The sequence below is a fragment of the Arachis hypogaea genome, chromosome 1 (genome assembly GCF_003086295.3).
Source record: "Arachis hypogaea cultivar Tifrunner chromosome 1, arahy.Tifrunner.gnm2.J5K5, whole genome shotgun sequence".
NCBI lineage: Eukaryota > Viridiplantae > Streptophyta > Magnoliopsida > Fabales > Fabaceae > Arachis > Arachis hypogaea.
Window position 1 is genome coordinate 105,988,304 of NC_092036.1, and position 18,556 is coordinate 106,006,859.

The window sequence follows — 18,556 nt, forward strand, 5'->3', positions numbered from 1 at the left end:
TATCCAACTACGAAAATATTATTTCAAAAAACATAAGGTACTCTATGATATAAAAAGAACAATTTTTGGACATTACTTCATAAAAAGTTGTGAAAACAACAAAGTAAAAGGTAAAAATGTTCAGAAAAAACTACAAGTTTTACAAAAATTTAAGTACCATAAAACTCACAGGTCGGGCTGTTACCGAAATCTCAAACAGAAATAAAAGGGCCAAGGACTTCTCGCCAAAAAGTGGATCAAGATTCTCGCCCGTAACCACGTCTTCTTTCTTATCCAAAGGAACCGGAGAATGCATAGAGACTAGCACAACTAAAATAACAATGGGAGCCGAAGAAGAGGTCTTCATAACAGCAGCTTTAGAATGGGCTTCCGATGTTGGGGTCTAACCGACCTGAGGACCCGAGGTCTTCAGGTTAAGGCGAGGCTCCTCCTCATCTTCCTCAGGTGTAGGGACTATTTTGCCATCCACCACTATATTGTCCGTGCTAAAGAGAGAAAGATCAAGGTCGGGAGCCAAGACCTTAACCTGAGCCTCTAGGTCCTCGAAAATTTCATCCATCCCCAATGCCGTTGACACCTCAATGTCGGCGAACTTTTCTTTCATTTTCTCCAACTCCTCTTCAAGTGCCAAAGAAGACACGTGTATAGCTTTCTTCAAACCTCTTTGCCTTCTCCTCGGCTAAGGCAGCAGTAGCCTCTGACTTGTTCGCTCTCTCCCGAGCTTGCTCCAGGTCGGTCCTCAAGGTCTTCCTCTCCTACTCCAACTCCTTTTTCATTTTATTTAACCTCTTCACGTCAGCCCAGGTGGCCACCAGAGCATTGGTTGTGGCTTGTATGGGAGAGCTCCTCAACTCCCTAACGAGAGTAGTACACACTTCGACTGTACAGAGCCCTCCGCATGCCAATATCTGGCGGTGGTTTTGAAGTGCCACGTCGTCCGTGCTCAAGTGGTGATAAGGAAGAACGTTCTTTTTCCCCCCAAGCCAAGGCATCAAAATTTCTTGTTTAAATGCTTTTCTCCTCATCTACTTTCTGTTTCTTGGAAGGAGGTTTAGTGGAAGAAGGAGACTGAGGGGAAGATTCAGGAGGTATAAGTTTGGAGAGGGGAGTAGAAATGATGACCTTCGGGTCAGAAGGATCCGAGCCCAACTTCCTCGGGAAAGATCGGGCAGAGGATGCTTCGACTTCTTTCTGTTGCTGAAGATTCCGAGCTATAACAGTTTTCTTTGTGTTCCAAAGAACTCTCATAGCCGATTTTGGAGCCATGCTTTCTGCAAAATAAAATAAAATGCATTTCAAAAACAGAAATGATAAATTACAGAAATCAATAAGTAAGGAAAGAGGGAGCTACCGAGCTCAGACTTCAAAAGGTTGGGATCTCTCAAAAATCTTTTTGTATCCAGGTAAGGAGCTCGAGTCCAGGTATCTAAAAGGAAGTCTACCACACCTTTCTCTAGATTGTCTAACTCTGCTACGTTACGCCTAATGGTTATAAGGGTGTCTTGCCAATACAAGGGAAAATGAGGTTCTTGGTTTTCAGGCAAAAAGAATTGTCGGACTCCCTCAACACCCCGGACATTAAAAAAGTGATTTTTGAAATTGTGAAAGGATTCATCAAAAATAGAGAAAACTTTTCGACCTTGTACAGCTCGAAAGGATATCCACCCCGACTTTCTTGTGGAACTGGAGGGTTTTGTTGCAACAAAAAGGTAAAACAAAGACATTCAACGAAAGCTGGACGTCTAGCTCCCGACATAAGAGTTGGTATATTTTCAAGAAGGCCCAAGAATTATGGTGAAATTGAGTAGGGGCAAGGTGCAAGATTGTAGCACATCAATTTCAAAAGTAGTAAAAGGAAATCGGATACCTAACCTAGTGAAGAAGCAATCATAAGCATAGAAGAAAGGTTGCTCAGAATCCTCTAGGGGAGGAAAATATAGTATCTCTTTCGGGTCGGGCGCCTCTAATACATAGTTCCTCTCTTCTTCCCTATTCTCACATATACTATGGTGCCTACGGAACTCCTCACAATACTCCATATCAGTCACAGGAACACAAAAAGGACATTAGTGTCTACCTAAACTCAAAGGTTAGGAGGGACTTTGGTTGACGTACTCGTAAGTATAGTGCGTGAGATAAAGGCTACACCTACAGATGCAAAATAATAAAAATCGTTACTAAAAGAAGTCGGACCTCGTTCAAAAGAGGTCGGGTAAAATCAACAAAGCCGAAGGGAAGCCATTTTTTTTCAAAATTTTTTACAGAGAAGAAAAGGCCTCCCTCCTATGCAACATTGTCACATCAAAGGCGACACCATTAGGGGTAACACAATACATAAACAAAAGGGTAACAGCTATAGTAGTGCAAAAAAAAAAGGAGTCTTTTAGAGTCTTTCATTTTTAAACGTTTCAAGCGTTCCACATCAAACTCGCAAGAAAGTCAAAACAGACTTTTTCAACAAAAAATATAATAACAGTGGAGGCAAAATAAAAACGACAAAGCAATCCCAGGCAAACAGAAATAAGAGTTCAAGAAGAAGAAGATGAAACGAAACCAACCTCGATGAAGACCATAGAAGAAAGGAGGGACACGTCTAAACAACAAAAATACGAACGTTCCTCTTCACACCGGTGAAGCGAAACTCTTCAAAGTCCAAGATGAAGAAATCTTAGAAACAAGAAAAGGGAGAAGAAGAGCTGAAAAGTATTTTTATAAGAGACAAAGGGCAAACGGCTCCTTTATTCCTCTTTAAATATACGCGAATTACAAGGAAAAACTGCCGCACAACGTTTGCCCATCTTTAAAGAAGCAACGTTCAAAAATTTTAAACACGTCGGGTAACCCGACCTATCAATGGTGATAGGACCGACGTCAACAACAGAAGCCACGAGATGCTTGAACTCGGCCCATAAAAGGATCCGAACTCAAGCAGGGGTATTGTTCATAACCTGACCCAATAAATAAAAGGCAGGCCCATCAAAAAAGGTGGCCTTCTCGATGTACCCGACCTCTTTAAAGAGGTCAGACACCAATAAAAGGGAGCTAGGCTATCCTAACCAAGCAGGTAGCTACCTTCGAGAATCTCGACTGGAATCTTTATCTTCTCTAATAAGATAAGTCCTAACAAACTCCCAATAAACAGTTATCCATCAGGAAAGATGGAACTACTCCAACAAAGGTGGTTATTGACTCTATTATAAATATACTGACACTCCTCAGGTATATTCACGTTCTAATCTACTAAAAACCTGCTTAAAACCCTTACTAACTTAAATATCGGAGTCTCTTGCAGGTACCACCCCTACCTCCTCACGATAAACTCGAACAAGCGGCATCTTAACACAAGTCGGACGCTGCCGCGCAAAGAGACTTGAACCTCACATTTAAGTCCAAATCAACGTTTCAGATAATCCTGTAAATATGTATTATTTTCAACTAACTATTCAAAGCTCCCTCGATTAGCGACAAACTTTGATGTATTATTATATATTCCTTTATTTTTAAAACAATTATCCAATTTTTTTGAAAAAGACATATTTTAAGAAAATAGAATAAATATTAGCATAAAAAGAAATAAAATAAATGAGTTTTAGTAAAGTTTTCATGGATAAACAAATATTTTCCTCAAATAAATGAAATTATGTCATTTTTTGTCCAATTATCACCATTCAAAGAAGTTCGTTAGTAGGAAATTAAAATATTAGGGTATATTTCGTTTGTATTTTTTTTATTATTTTTGTTTTTAAAATTTTATAAAAAAAATAAAAATTATAAAATTTTATTTTCTGTTTTTATCTCTTATTTTTATATTTTTTTAACTAAATACTAAAAAAAACACATTAAAATAAAAACATATTTTAATAGTTGTGTTTCTTCGTCAAATTAATTTACATGATTTAATTATATTAATAATTATATAGACCTAAGAATGCATGCCGTCTTAGCTCAGCGGTAGAGCACGTGGCTTTTAACCACGTGGTCGTGGGTTCGATCCCCACAGACGGCGCTAGTATTTAATAATAATACTAAATTTATGTCTTCTTATTAGATATTAGATTAAAAAAAAAAATTCTGAACTTATAATATAAAATCTAATTTAGTAAATAAATAAACACAATCAAAATACATCAAATTAAATTAAACATTATAAAAATATAAACTAATAATTTTTAAATAATTAATCTTTTCATATTTCAATTATAAGATGCTGGAGAGATCACGGTGGTAGCGAAGTGTAAAGTACTAAAGTGTATCCGGCTCACACTGACAATTGGCTGTTATTTTTAAGCTGTAATCACACAATGTCCTACTTTTCTGCTTCCTGGGTCGGAAATATTCGAATGTGAAGTTTGCACTTTTCTTAACTGAAGCATCCTTCCTTTTTAGTTCAAAGTGCACTGTTTCCACATTAATCTCAGTAGTCTTCTGTCTATTCATCATCTTGAAGTTTGAACTTAGGAATATCTCTGGTAGTATATTGATGTCTTATTTTCATTTTCGGCAGTTACAAATAATTGCATGGTGTCATGATGTGCATTGTTGAAACAACATATGGGAGGCCTTATTCGTACATTATTCAGAAGTTTCCTTTGGAATATTAGAGATAGTGAGCATAAATTGTTTAGAGGTAATCAATCATTTTGATTTTGGAAAAAGATTGGAACCAACTTTTTCCAGCCAAGAGTTCTCTTTTCCTCCCTTAATTTTTGCTCATCCCATTACTTTGTACTTTTTTGGCTGTAAAAAGATTAGTTCCTAGCAAAATCATTTTATTTTTTTAATTTTATTCACTTGAAAACGTGGATAGTAGTACTGTCTATGACTTTGGCTACTTTTTCACTCAATGATGGGCTGAAACCAGTTGAAGGGTATCATGTTATCATTCCTTTATTTGTATTTTATGGGTGATATATGGTTTACTTGTACAGTTGTACTTCTTTTCTACTTTTGTCTCATAATAATGTATATTAGTAAATACCAGGAGATGGAAAAGAAATAAGGCATAACTACTTTTTTCTAAATAGATCCCATCCTTTTAGCATTCTGTAATGTGTTTATTTATTTATTTTTAACGAATTTACTTTCATCCAGAAATGGCCTCCAGAGGCTGGATAAAATGAAAGATTCCCATAGACAAAGTAGTCAATTGAGGGAATGCAAAAGGTAAGCAATGTACATTTATGTAGTTGCAGTGACTCACTCAGTGAGATCCCACAAATACAAATTTTATACAAAATATCCACTTTCATGATTTGATTTCCCTCATAGATTGGCATGGTGGAATTTAGTTTGCTACCACTAATATCAAATATAGGAGACATGAGTTCTCTATCAGATTTTACATCCATGCCATATTTCACAAGGTGTAAATGATTGATATATCTGATTGAAGTAATTTTTCTTTCCTATATGACACTGCCAAAAAGTGAAAATTTATGCTATTTTGACATATTTGAAAATTTCCTTTTGAGTGCTTTTTCATCATTGTTAAAATGTGAAACGTTATGTTCTGGTTTTCAATCATTGAGTGAATAATTAGATAGCATAGCATTTACTTTCTCAGCATTGTCATGACATCAAATAAGTGATCTACATTTGTTCCTCAAAAGCTTTTGATTTTGTGCATTGTATCTTCATGCATTCAAGCAGCCAATTCATATTCTATCATGTATTTTTCCTTGCAGATCAAGGAGCTAAACTCATACGTGGCATTGAGAAAAAACGTAAGTAAAAATTGATATTTCTATTTATCTAGTCTGAATAAAAATTTCTGTTAACATACAATTGGGCCCTCTAAAGGTTATTGATTCGATCAAATCAGATGGCTAATATCAATTTCCCCCGTGGGCACACTGATCTCTCAATACGGTGGTATATGTTTGGTGTTGATGTTAGTAAAAGTGTAGACCCAATAAAGCAAAAGTTTTAGTTACTTTTACAATTTTTTCCTCCTAAATAAAAGGTTTAGGATCAGTTTGAAAAGCTTCAAAAGTAATTTTTTTGGGCTATTAACTTATAAAAAGTAATAGTATTAATGTTTGGTGCAATTTTTAAAATTAGATTGCAGCTTTCTAAAAAATTATTTAGGAGCTTATAGAGAAGTTAACAAAAATGACTTCTCTCGTAATACTACTACTTATCATATTTCTATAAACAAAAATGCTATTTGTACACTAAAATCAGTTACTAATATATTTGTGTATAAATACATGTGCGGTTTAATCTATTTTCATTGTGTATTTATATTTCAGCATGTATTTATATTGGTAGCTGATTTTGGTGTACACGTAGCATAACTCTTCTATAAAATAACCACTTTTAGAACTAAAAACTCAAACACAAAATAACTTATTTATAAGTTACTTTTAATATAGTCATTTATTATTTAAGCTATTTTTTCAAAAGGAGCTTAATTAAGTTGTTTACCCAAACTGGGCCTTAATCCTCGGAGCTATGAAAGGAGGATTTGTACTGTCACTTTTATGTTTAACAGGTACACAATAAGAAAATTGAGCTTTTTGATATGGGAGCGGGTGAACCTACAGCTGAAGAAAATGTTGAATTGGCTTCAGGTAAAATGTTCAGTGGAAGTTGTAGTTGAACTACAATGCCATACAAATGGACAAAACTGATCAGGCTATTGAAAGATCTAAGCAGGTGAATTAATTCAGACTTTTGACTCCATTTCCCCGGCAGCTTTGTTCTTAACCCTTCAAAACATGAAGGTTGTATGCCAAACCATTGAAGTCTGATTTACTTCTAGCATGTTTTAAGAATGGAATCTAAACTATCACATTTTTAACCTTTTTGTTTCTAAATACCGCAGACTGAGCAAATGGGTTGCATTGTCAATGAGCTTGACTCTATTCAGTTCTGAATGAAGACATCCCAACTTGTTAAGGAGATTGGTAGAAAGGTCACAATGTTTTTTGTTTCTTACATGCATTATCTTCTTTGCTTCAATAGTGTCATGTAACTAAACTATCTTTCCCCATTATCAGGTAGCTACAGACAAGGGCATTATGCTTTTCCTATTCCTTATCATCTGCGGTGTAATCGCCATTATTGTGGTGAAGGTACTATATTCATGTGTTAAAAATTGCTAAACCAAGATGCTCCAACAATTTATTTTAAAGAAGCATTTATAGTGCTGCTCTAAACTTCTATTTTTGCTGGGCTCTGCAGATTTTGAATCCCAACAACAAAGATGTTACGGATATTCCGGGATTGGCTCCTCCAGCTCAGACCAGGAGACTTTTGTATCTAAGGAGCAGAGAACATTTTGATTGATTCCAACATTATTTGAAGAAAGAGTTTTCTCCATCCTTTTCCTACCAACTTGATTCTTGTACCTGTCACTGGGAGAGGATTGCTCTTGAGGGGGCATTCATTTTGGTCTCTCTAATTTGAAATTTTTAAAATTTCTTGCATATCTTGTTTGTGGTATGTAAATCACAGAAGAACAACTTTGTGCCATGTTTCACATTGGGAAATCGTAGGGGATAGGAAAGAACCAATACTCTACGAGTCTACTGTCTATATGTCATATGTGGTGTGTACATGTCTCATTCAAAGGAGTATTATGTTATGAATATTTCTGTAATCTACACATTCATCTTCAACAATTTCTGTAGGATCTGTTTGTAAATTACATGTATTCTATACGATATTAACTTCACTCTACTTTTAGCATGTATTAAGAGGCTGTTTTGTGGGTGAAAATGCTGTGAAAATTTGATGTTAATGAGAAATAACTTGCAACAGGATCACTTTACTGTCTAAATCTAATCTAACTAAAAGAATTTCATGCAGGTTAACAAGGGATCCTGCTTGAACAATACATGCTCTTACAATTACAAACGCAAACTATTATCCTGCCTTAGAAGTCATAGTATAGTTCTGCTTTAGAGTTGCTATTTTGCATTCCTTTTTTTTTTTTTTATCGTTTTACATGGTCTTCATCCTATGTTAATTCCTAAGTTGTTAATATAAATAACTTATGACTTTAGTATTAAGAAGTCATTGTTCAATGACTTTTGACTTTTCTATAATTTTCCCTGCCACTTATCCTTAACATTTTCTGTAGGATGAGTTTATAAATTGCATGTATGATATTCGCTTCAATATACTTTTGGCATGTATTTAAAAGGCCATTTTGCAGGTGTGAATGATGTGAAAACTGAAAAATTAATGTTGATGAGATGTAACTTTTTTTTTTTTGACAGATTGATGAGATGTAACTTACTTGCAAAAAGGATCATTATTACTGTCTAAATTTAACTTAAAAAATTGGCTGTAATAAGTCAAAATGGTTTACTTGCAAATTATCTTTCAACATGTGCTCCTATGATAACAAACACGAAGATAACATCCATGAGGAACCGAAGATTGATTACATAAAGCAATAACTCCCATGTTTTTAGAACCGTGTTAATTGTCTTATTGTGGTTATTTATATGATAATAAACTAACTGAAAACCATATGTTATTATATTAATAAAACTTACGAAATATTTAAAATAGTTCTTAAATTTGGGATGTTACATTATGGGCGTGACAATTATCCCATATAACACGAATTCTGAATTTTATTTTCCTGTTGCACTGTTTTGTCTAGCTGGGTACTTGCAGTATGAATTAACTAAGTAAACCTTGATGAAGGATTTAGGCATTTAGCCATGTTTTTCAGTTGTTTATCAATGTTTTTGTCAGAGGCACAGCAATTTTGGACGACAAATGCATTGTATGCGGAAAAAAGCTCTTGGCACTACACTTATAGTTTAAAAGGTTTAGTTTGGTTAGTCTTACATCGAGAAGAGCACGAAGAAAGAGACGGGGTTTTAGTATAAAAGAAAAAATTGAATAATTACAGCATAGCTTTCCCGGTTTTTGGACTAAGATAAAGTGAAGTATGGTAAGTTTTAACCTGCATTTGGTCAATTGAGGTTAATGAAGAACTTGCAAAGGTAAATGTTATTTGCACACTACTTTTTAGCTACTTTGTGTTTTTTTTTTTTCTCTCACTTTTTGCGTTTTTTTTTCACTTTTTGCGTTTTTTTTTTCTTTTCGCATAAAGGGTTTCATTGATGCACTTCAATTCTCTTCGATTACGTCAACCTCACTCCTTTCAGCTACTTGTGTTTTTTTTTTCTCACTTCTTGCGGTTTTTTTTTTCTTTTTGTCACTTCTTGTGTTTTTTTTTCTCACTTCTTGCGGTTTTTTTTTCTTTTTGTCACTTGTGTTTTTTTTTTCTTTTCGCAGAAAGGATTTCATTACATGCACTTCAATTCTCTCAATTCTCTTCTCTTCGATTGCGCCAACCTCACTCCTTACTTCTCTTTGATTACGCCAACTTCACTTCTCAGTTTCTTCTCTTCTCCACGGTTTTCTCTATTTTGCTTCGCGCTGTTTTTTGTTCTTGTTATCTTAGGGATTTGATTATAAGTTTTGATTTAATGGAATTCACAAGCTCGAATGATGAAGTTTGTGTTTAATTTATTTCATATCTTAATTTTTTATTCTTGATTTAATTTTAATTTTTTTATTACATCTTAGAGTTTTTGGTTCTTGTTATCTTAGGCTTATGCTTTTGATATGTGGTTTCATTATGTCATTTAGATCCTTTTACATCATGTACATTGTGTGATTATATCCTGAAAAATTTGTTATAAATTTGTGTAATGAGAAATGTTTAGCTCCTGGATTAGAGTCAAATTGGTAGTTTGCATGTTTGAAATTTTTGCATTTGCTTAGATTAGATGATGATGCTGATTTTATAAATGTGTCGGGATTTAGTGCTATATTTGACTATTGAGTTTGATTATGATGTTTACCGAATTTGATTATATTCAGAATCAGTGCTATATTTGACTACTGAGTTTGATTATACTCAAGTTCAGTGTTTGACTACTAATTTGTCTTGTTCATTTATAGAAAATTGAGAGCGTTATTATACCTTATTTGATTTTAAGTTTTTTATTTTCTATGTTTTAGGTTGTTCTAAGCATAGGAATGGCATTCTTTTCTGTGAAAGATTATGAAATTTTTTATACTAATTATGCAAAAAGGGTTAGTTTCTCATGGAATATAAGAATTATTAAGTCGGATCAAAATAGACAGATTACATACCAAATATTGGTATGTTCTAGAGCTGGTTATCGAAGATCAAAAATTGATCCACTAAAAAAGACAAATCCAACTTTCAAAAAATTTGTAAAGTTAGGATTATTGTGAAAAGGGATAAGAAGATGGAATATGTGTTAATCTTTGTGAATATCCAACACAACCATGTTATTAGTCCTAGCATGGCAAAGACCCTGAGAAAGAATAGGAAATTAAGCTTGGATGCCAAACGGATAGCTGAGATCAATGATGAAGCTGGTGTTACAATGAGAAACACATATCAGAGTTTAGCAACGGCTGCTGGTGGTTATGATAAATTAACTTTTACTGAAAAAGATCTTCGAAATTATGTAGCAAATAGTTTCAGAGTCATACAAGAGGAGGGGGATGTGCAATCATTAATGCAGTATTTTCATAGGATACAACAACAAAACTGCAACTTCTTTTACGAAGTTAAATTGGACGAGCAACATCACATAGAGCATGCTTTTTGGGCTGATGCTAGATGTCGTGCTGCTTATAAGCACTCTGGGGACGTTGTGAGCTTTGATACGATGTACCTAACAAATAGGTACGACACCACAATTATATATTTCAAGTTAATTATATGTACTTTGATTTTTGCATGCGTTTGATGGATAGGGATAGGTAGAATAGAATGAATTTGCTACTGCTGTGCATGATATACTAAGTTTGATTATGTACTCTTGTTTCTGCATATGTTTGATGTATAGGGATAGGTAGAATAGAATGAATTTGCTGCTGCTGCTGCTCTGCATGATATACTAAGTTTGATTGTTTGATTTAGTTAGTTTGATTATGTTCTCTTGTTTTTATTATAGGTATGATATGCCTTTCGCCTCATTTGTTGGGGTGAACTACCATGGTCAATCATTTTTACTTGGTTGCGCTCTTCTTTCATGCGAAGAAGAGAGTTTCTTTGTTTGGTTATTTGATTGTTGGATACAATATATGGGTTGCAAGCTGCCTATTGGCATATTGAGGATCAATGCAAAGCTATGCGGAATGCCATTGAAAAATCGTTGCCAATGACACAACATTGATGACGTATTTGGCATATCATGAAGAAAATTTCAAAAAAGATAGGAGCATGCAAGCAATTTAACGAGATTAGTGCTGATATGACACATATTGTGTGGGATTCTAGGTCTAAGAAAGCATTTGAGAGCTCTTGGACTGATTTTATCAACAAATTCAATTTGTATGATAATAATTGGTTAGTAGGTATTTTATCAGTTTGATTATCTTATATATACTGTTTGATTATTTATCATTTATTAATCAATATGCCTTACAAGTTTGATTATGCCATTTTATGGTTTCAGGTTTGTACGAAGAACATGACAGGTGGGTCCCTATTTTTCTTAGCAACAGTTTTTGGGCAGGTATGCGTAGCACTTAAAGGAGTGAAAGCATGCATACATTTATGAAGGGCTACCTAACTTCAAAGAGAAACTTGCAACAATTTGTAACACAATATGACAACTGTCTTGCAAATAAAGCTCAACAAGAATACGAATTAGATGCTGCCAGCTTCAATACCATTATCATTTGTGCTACTGCCTCTGCTATTGAAAAACAGTTTCGGTTGTGCTAAACATGCACACTACTTTCAGCCACTATTTTCAGCCACCGTATTTATATACGTATACAATACAAAATAGAAAATTCAAAAATTAAAAATAAAAACCTTACTCTCACGCACGGAAACAACGTTCTTCTTTCTCCTTCTCATACTCTCACTCTCATTCTCACTCTCTGACGCGACTCCTTCCTCATCCTCATTCTCAGCGGTGATTCTCCTTCCCTCTCTCTCCGGCGGCACGATTCTCCTTCTTTTTCTCTCCGGTGGCACGATTCTCCTTCGCTCTCTTTCAAGCGTTGTTGCGATTCTCCTTCCTCTGTCTCGGGCGTGGTGCTCTCTGTCTCATGCACGAATTTCATCGATTGCATTTTCCTTATTTGATTCTGCAAGGTAAATTTCTATTCTTTCTTTGATTTTGCATTTTCCTTGTTTTATTCTATCAGCTTCTTCGATGGCATTTTTCTTGTTCGTTTTCAGCTTCTATCAGCTTCTTCCACTGCATTTTCTTCTTCATTTTGAGTTTCTATAAATGAATTTATGTTGTGCATAGTTTGTACTAAAAATATTTTAAGTTAGGATTTTGAATTGAAATCTGATTATGCTAATTTTAACAATTGATTATTAGTAGACTGTTAATTGATTATAACTGGATTTTTTTATATGAGTTGGAGTATGTTTGATTATTATACTGAATGAGTTTGATTATGCTTAGTTTTTAAAAATTATATTATAGCATAGTTGGATGTTTTCCAGTCCAATACTCTTGTCAACATTTATGTCAGAATTGGCAATTTTTTGGTTTGCGGGAGCTGTTTGCTGAAATGCCCCAAACGAACACTGTTTCCTGGTTTTGTTTGATTTTAGGATATGCACAAAATAGCATGCCTGATGACGCTTATATTTTATTCAAAGAGATTATTTCTGCTGGCCTCATGCCAAATCACTATGCCATTGGCAATGCCCTTCGACCTTGCCAAGACGCAGGTCCAACTAGGCTTAAACTCGGCATGGATATTCATGCCTTAATTTTTAAGTCTCCATTTTTTTAGACTTAAACAAATGTGATATCTACAGCATGTTTGATTATAACTAGATTTTTGTGATATGATTTGGAGTTTATTTGATTATGCTCAGCTTTTAAAACACGATATTACAACATGTTTGATTATAACATACTTGATATTTGATTATTGAGTTTTAACTTTTTTTTTTACTTTTTGAATTTGATTGAATTTTGGTTATTTAATTTGCTAGTTTTGAAATATGCAAAAGAAGACTGCACCAAAACGAGTAGAAAGAGAACCAGAAAACAGGGACACCAAAGAAAATAAAAGAAAAAATGTATCCGAAGAAACTTCGAAGGAGATGGAGTGGAGAAAAGTATGTTGTCTTTATTTTTTTATCTTTTATGCTAGATTTTTTTCCATCTGATAAGGTCTTTGCATGCTCTGATTTTATTATGCAGCGTGCATTACTAAATATTAGTTTACACAACAAAACAAATGCCACTTTAGCTAACACATGCTGTATTTTAGTGTTTGATTATTATCTCTGAATTTCAGAAATAATACCCACTGAATGCAGTGTTGAGTTCAAATCTTTTATTTTGCCACTTTAGCTAACACATACTGTAAGTGACGATTCCAAAGCATGATACATGGCTACTATGTGTGCATTAAAGAGAAGTGTGAGTTGCATTTGATCCAATTATTGGTCTTTTCCGGTGATTAACATGCAACTTTCAAAGTTTGACCTATAATTCTGGGTTTCCAATGAAGTTGCTATCAGTGTGTCCATGATCTATATCTAAGTGCATTGCACTAAATAAGTAAAAATATTATTCATAGTAACCTCCAACACTAGTCTTACATAGGTTTGGTTGATTATTAACACTAGGTCTCAAGCTAAGTGCTTATTAATAATTAATTATTAAAGTTTATAAAATTAATTAATTAATCAATTAATAAAGAAGCACGAAGAATTTGTAGGTCCTTTTATTTGAAAACCAGTTCATCATCAATTAGGTTGTCACAATTCAAGAAACAACATTCCTTATTGTTATATATAGTCAACATGGTCTAAAAATTATGTGTTAGTAATGGTAATTAATAAGAAAATGTGTCACTAATAGGAACTCTGATCTGATCTTTTTTTCCCCTGTCAATGCAGTAATGGTAATTAATAAGAAGGGAAAAGGGGAGATTCAATATTCTACTATTCTCATTCTATATAGCAACTACATAGTTTGATAACAATGTTATTCATATAGATGTTACATTTATCTTACTGAAATGTTTATTATTTTAACTAATTGCAAGTTGGTAATTTGAATTGAAAATGAGCATGCTACTACTTTATCTCTATGATTTGATTTAAATATGATTAGTATTTTTATTAATGTAGTGCTATGTTGACACGAGATGCGCACTAAACTTGTTAGTGACACTTTCTTCTGGTTATTTGAATGATGCGCAACGCAATGAGGTCCGAGCAATGGGTTTTGGATCCCTCTTGGGTATTTTCAAGGGGAATTTAAACCATGATTTGATTTTGGCCCTTGCAAATGCTATAATCCCTCCAAATTTCATCTTCTCACTCCAATAGGAAAAGTTGATGTTACTTGGGATTCAGTTGCAGCTGTCTTGGCATTGCGTGCATACGGTAATAATTAAAATTTCTTTAAGATCTTTTGATTTTATTAATTAGGATTGACTGTATAAAATCAAACATACTGTATAACATGTTTTAAGATCCTTCATTATGTTGCTATTAAAAATCACTTGATTGGTATAGGAGTATAACTATATATTGAATCTGAATCTTGCATTATTGATGACTTGCTTGATGATTTTTTTACATACTAACGCTATTGATGTTAAAAATATCGTGCTATGCTGAGTTTGATTATACATGTTTATTGAGTTTGATTATACATATTTGCCGAGTTTGATTATAATCATGTTTTTCTCGTTATTTTCTTTAAAATAGGTGACCCATTCAAGGAGGTAACTAAAGAGCATGAGCCCATGCTTTTAGAGTTCAAGAAAAAAGTCCAAATACTTTGAGACAAATCATGTTAGAAAATCCAAGAGGGGATCCTAGATTTAGGAGAGCTTTCTTGTTGTATGCATTGATAACATTTTTGTTACCAATAAATACAACAATGACTTGGGATAAAATTTTCTCATTTGTAATTGATGTTGATAATCCAATGAAGTATAATTGGATTATATGTATTATTGATGGCCTTGCCGATGGAGTTAACAACTTTAAAGGAGCGGTGTCAAGTTTGAATGGGTGCATATATGTGCTTCAGGTATCTTTCATTTAAACTAATTCTTTCTTTGACTATTATCTAAAGCATGTTTGATTATAATATAACTTTAATTAATTGAATTCAGATTTTATACTTTCATCAGCAAAAATATGGACCCTTTGATTTTGAGAAAGAACCACAACTGCCTTGGCTTCTCCATTGGACAAAGGAACTCATTTCTGCCTAAATAGCATTAGAAAGAAAAATTTCATCGGTACTTACATTGTCTGCTCTTTAAAATTTTATTTTCTATCCATATTGAATGAATTTTCACTAATTATGCATGTCTTATAGGGGCTGGTTAGGTTAAAGGAAGAGCAACATGTGCTTAAACGGCCAGTTCAACCAAAGAAAAGCATTGTGAAAGGGGCTACCAAAGTGGAAAAGAGCAAAGTGAAAATAAAAAAGTGGTAGAAGCCCTAAGAAGGATAAAAAAGAATTGAGGCAAGAAGATTCTGCAAAAACAACCAAAGTGAAAAAACAACAAAGTAAAAAGAGAAAAGTGGTAGACAGTCTTAATAAGGACAAAAAGGAATTGAGGCAAGAAGACTCTACAAAATCAAAGAGAGAAAAGAAGTAAGAATGAGGAGCAAACACAAGCTCCAATGAAAAGTAAGTTAGTCTGGCATTCCTACCATTCTCTATTTTGACTTTTCAGCACTCATGTATACTACATTCACTTTCGTACATGATGTTAAAAATTAATAAATACTTGCTTCCTTTGATTATACTCTGAGTTTGATTATACATGTTTACATATTTAAAAAAGTTTCATTATACTCTGAGTTTGATTATACATATTTTTAAAGTTTGATTATACTCAGATTTAGTGCTATATTTAACTACTGAGTTTGATTATACATGTTTATCGAGTTTGATTATACTCTGAGTTTGATTATACATGTTTATCGAGTTTGATTATATTTAGGTTCAGTGTTATATTTGATTACTGAGTTTGATTATATGTGTTTGCTGAGTTTGATTATGCTCAAGTTCAGTGCTATATTTGACTACTGTGATTGATTATACATGTTTACTGAGTTTGATTATAAATGACTAACGAGTTTGATTATCCTTCCCATAGTACAATCTAAATCTTCATGAAATGTAAATCGCAAATATGTTTCTAGTTTGATTACATCCTTACTTTTTTGTGCATTATCCACAGCGAAAATGAAAAGAAAACACACTCACCATCAATGCCTACCTTCGACCTTGGAGTTGGATTTCCTTCAACACCTCCAGCACCTCCAATACCAACAGCTATGACCTTGGATTTAATTGATGTTCTAACCCAACAAGTGTTGTGTTCAAAGATACCATGCCTAAATCAAACAACAGATGTGTCAATAGAAGTGTCAATACCAATTGTTGAGGAATTAGTATTGGATGCTAATATGACTGAAAATTATACGAGTGGGTGATGGACGAAAGTAAAGATGAAGAAAAGATGAAGAGGAGATTGTGGCAACATTTAGTGGCCAGCGCAATGTTTTCCTTAAAAAGACTAATGCGCAAATATTAAAGCCACAAAATGAAATAGATAATTGGGTTAGTAACACAATATTTTGTTTAGTATAAAATATTTATTTTATTTTTGAATTATTTGATTATTAATTGTTTACTTTGCTTGTATCAAGGTGGTCAACTATTATTCATGCATGCTTAATGAGTTACCACAAACAAGAGTTAAGAAAGATATATATTGCATGAATTTAGACCTAGTTGTAAGAAATTTTATTATGTATCTCTTTGTTTTTTTATTTGACAGATTTTGTTCTATTCTAATTTATGATCAATTTGATTCTAATTGCAATTGTTGAGTTTTTATAAAGATGGGAAAGGTGGGAAAAGTTCTACATCAACCGACATATCTAATATCCCTAATTTTGATAAAATTAGGATGCGAGGAAGAAAACTTGTTTTCTTACCTTTTTGCCATAACCTTCATTGGTGGTTATATGTATTAGATGTTTGTAATAACAAGTTTTATGTCCTCAACCCATTATACACATCTGAATTGGATGAAATAGATCAATATGTTGTAAGTTTATTTTGTTATAACAACTTTTATTTAGGTCTTGATATTTGATTATCATATAACTTTGACAATTTCATTATATTTTTTAACAGGCAAGTTATCTTGACAACATGTTAGGAATTGCGGATCCTACATATGTTCAAACCTCCTCAACTCCAACAATTGAATATCTGGACGTACCCAAACAATCAAATTTGCATGATTGTGGTTTGTTTGTAATGAAATGAATGGAATTGTGGGAACCATTCAAAGCCATGCCACAATGGACTAATGTAAGTTTCTTTCTAAGATATGTGCATTATTTGGTAAATTTCATTAGATTTTGCTTGCTGAATTTGGTTGCTGCATTTGCTTAGATCAGATGATAATGCTGATTTTATGAATATCTGGGGGTTTGGTGTTATATTTGACTATTGAGTTTAATTATCATGTTTACCGAGTTTGATTATATTCAGATTCAGTGCTATATTTGACTACTAAGTTTGATTATACATGTTTATCAAGTTTGATTATATATTTGACTACTGAATTTGGTTGATGAATTTGTTTGGTGTGTATGATTTAATTTGAATAACAAGATGATTGCCATAAATTAAGGAAGAATATCATCATACAAATCCTCTTATGCCCACAAAATGAATGCTGAACTAATATTTTAGAGCTAGCAAATGGTTATCAATTCACAAATCTTTCTTTTCTTTTTTCTTTCTTTCCTTTTTATTGGCAATTTTTTTGAATTAATAACCATTTGCTAGCTTCAAAATATTAGTTCGGCAATCATTTTGTGGGATAGGAGCATTTGCATGATGATATTCTTCCTTAATTTATCGCAATCATCCTGTTATTTATATCAAATCATACATACCAAACAAATTCAGTAATCAAATTCAATAATCAAATACATAATCAAACTTGGTAAACATGTATAAGCAAACTTAGTAGTCAAATATAGCACTGAATCTGAATATAATTAAACTCGGTAAATATGATAATCAAACTCAACAGTGAAATATAGCACTAAACCCCAGACATTCATAGAATCAACATCATCATCTGATCTAAGCAAATGCAGCAACCAAATTCAGCAAGCAAAATCCAATGAAATTTACCAAACAATGCACATGTTTTAGAAAGAAACTTACATTAGTCCATTGTGGCATGGCTTTGGATGGTTCCCACAATTCCATCCATTTTATTACAAACAAACCACAATCATGCAAATTTGGTTATTTGGGTATGTCCAGATATTCAATTGTTGGAGTTGAGGGAGTTTGAACATATGCAGGATCTGCAATTCCTAACATGTTGTCAAGATAACTTGCTTGTTAAAAAATATCATGAAATTGTCAAAGGTATATGATAATCAAATATCAAGACTTAAATAAAAGTTGTTATAACAAAATAAACCTACAATATATTGATCTATTTCATCCCGTTCAAATGTGTACAACGGGTCAAGGACGTAAAACTT

The 18,556-nt window shown here is 33.3% G+C and overlaps 1 non-coding gene across 1 annotated transcript; it reads left to right on the top strand.

Annotated features, from left to right (window-relative positions):
* Positions 1-3,934: 3,934 nt before the first annotated feature.
* TRNAK-UUU (transfer RNA lysine (anticodon UUU)) lies at positions 3,935-4,006 on the top strand. Its single transcript has one exon. It is a non-coding gene; the product is annotated as a tRNA-Lys (tRNA).
* The last annotated feature ends 14,550 nt before the right edge of the window (positions 4,007-18,556 follow it).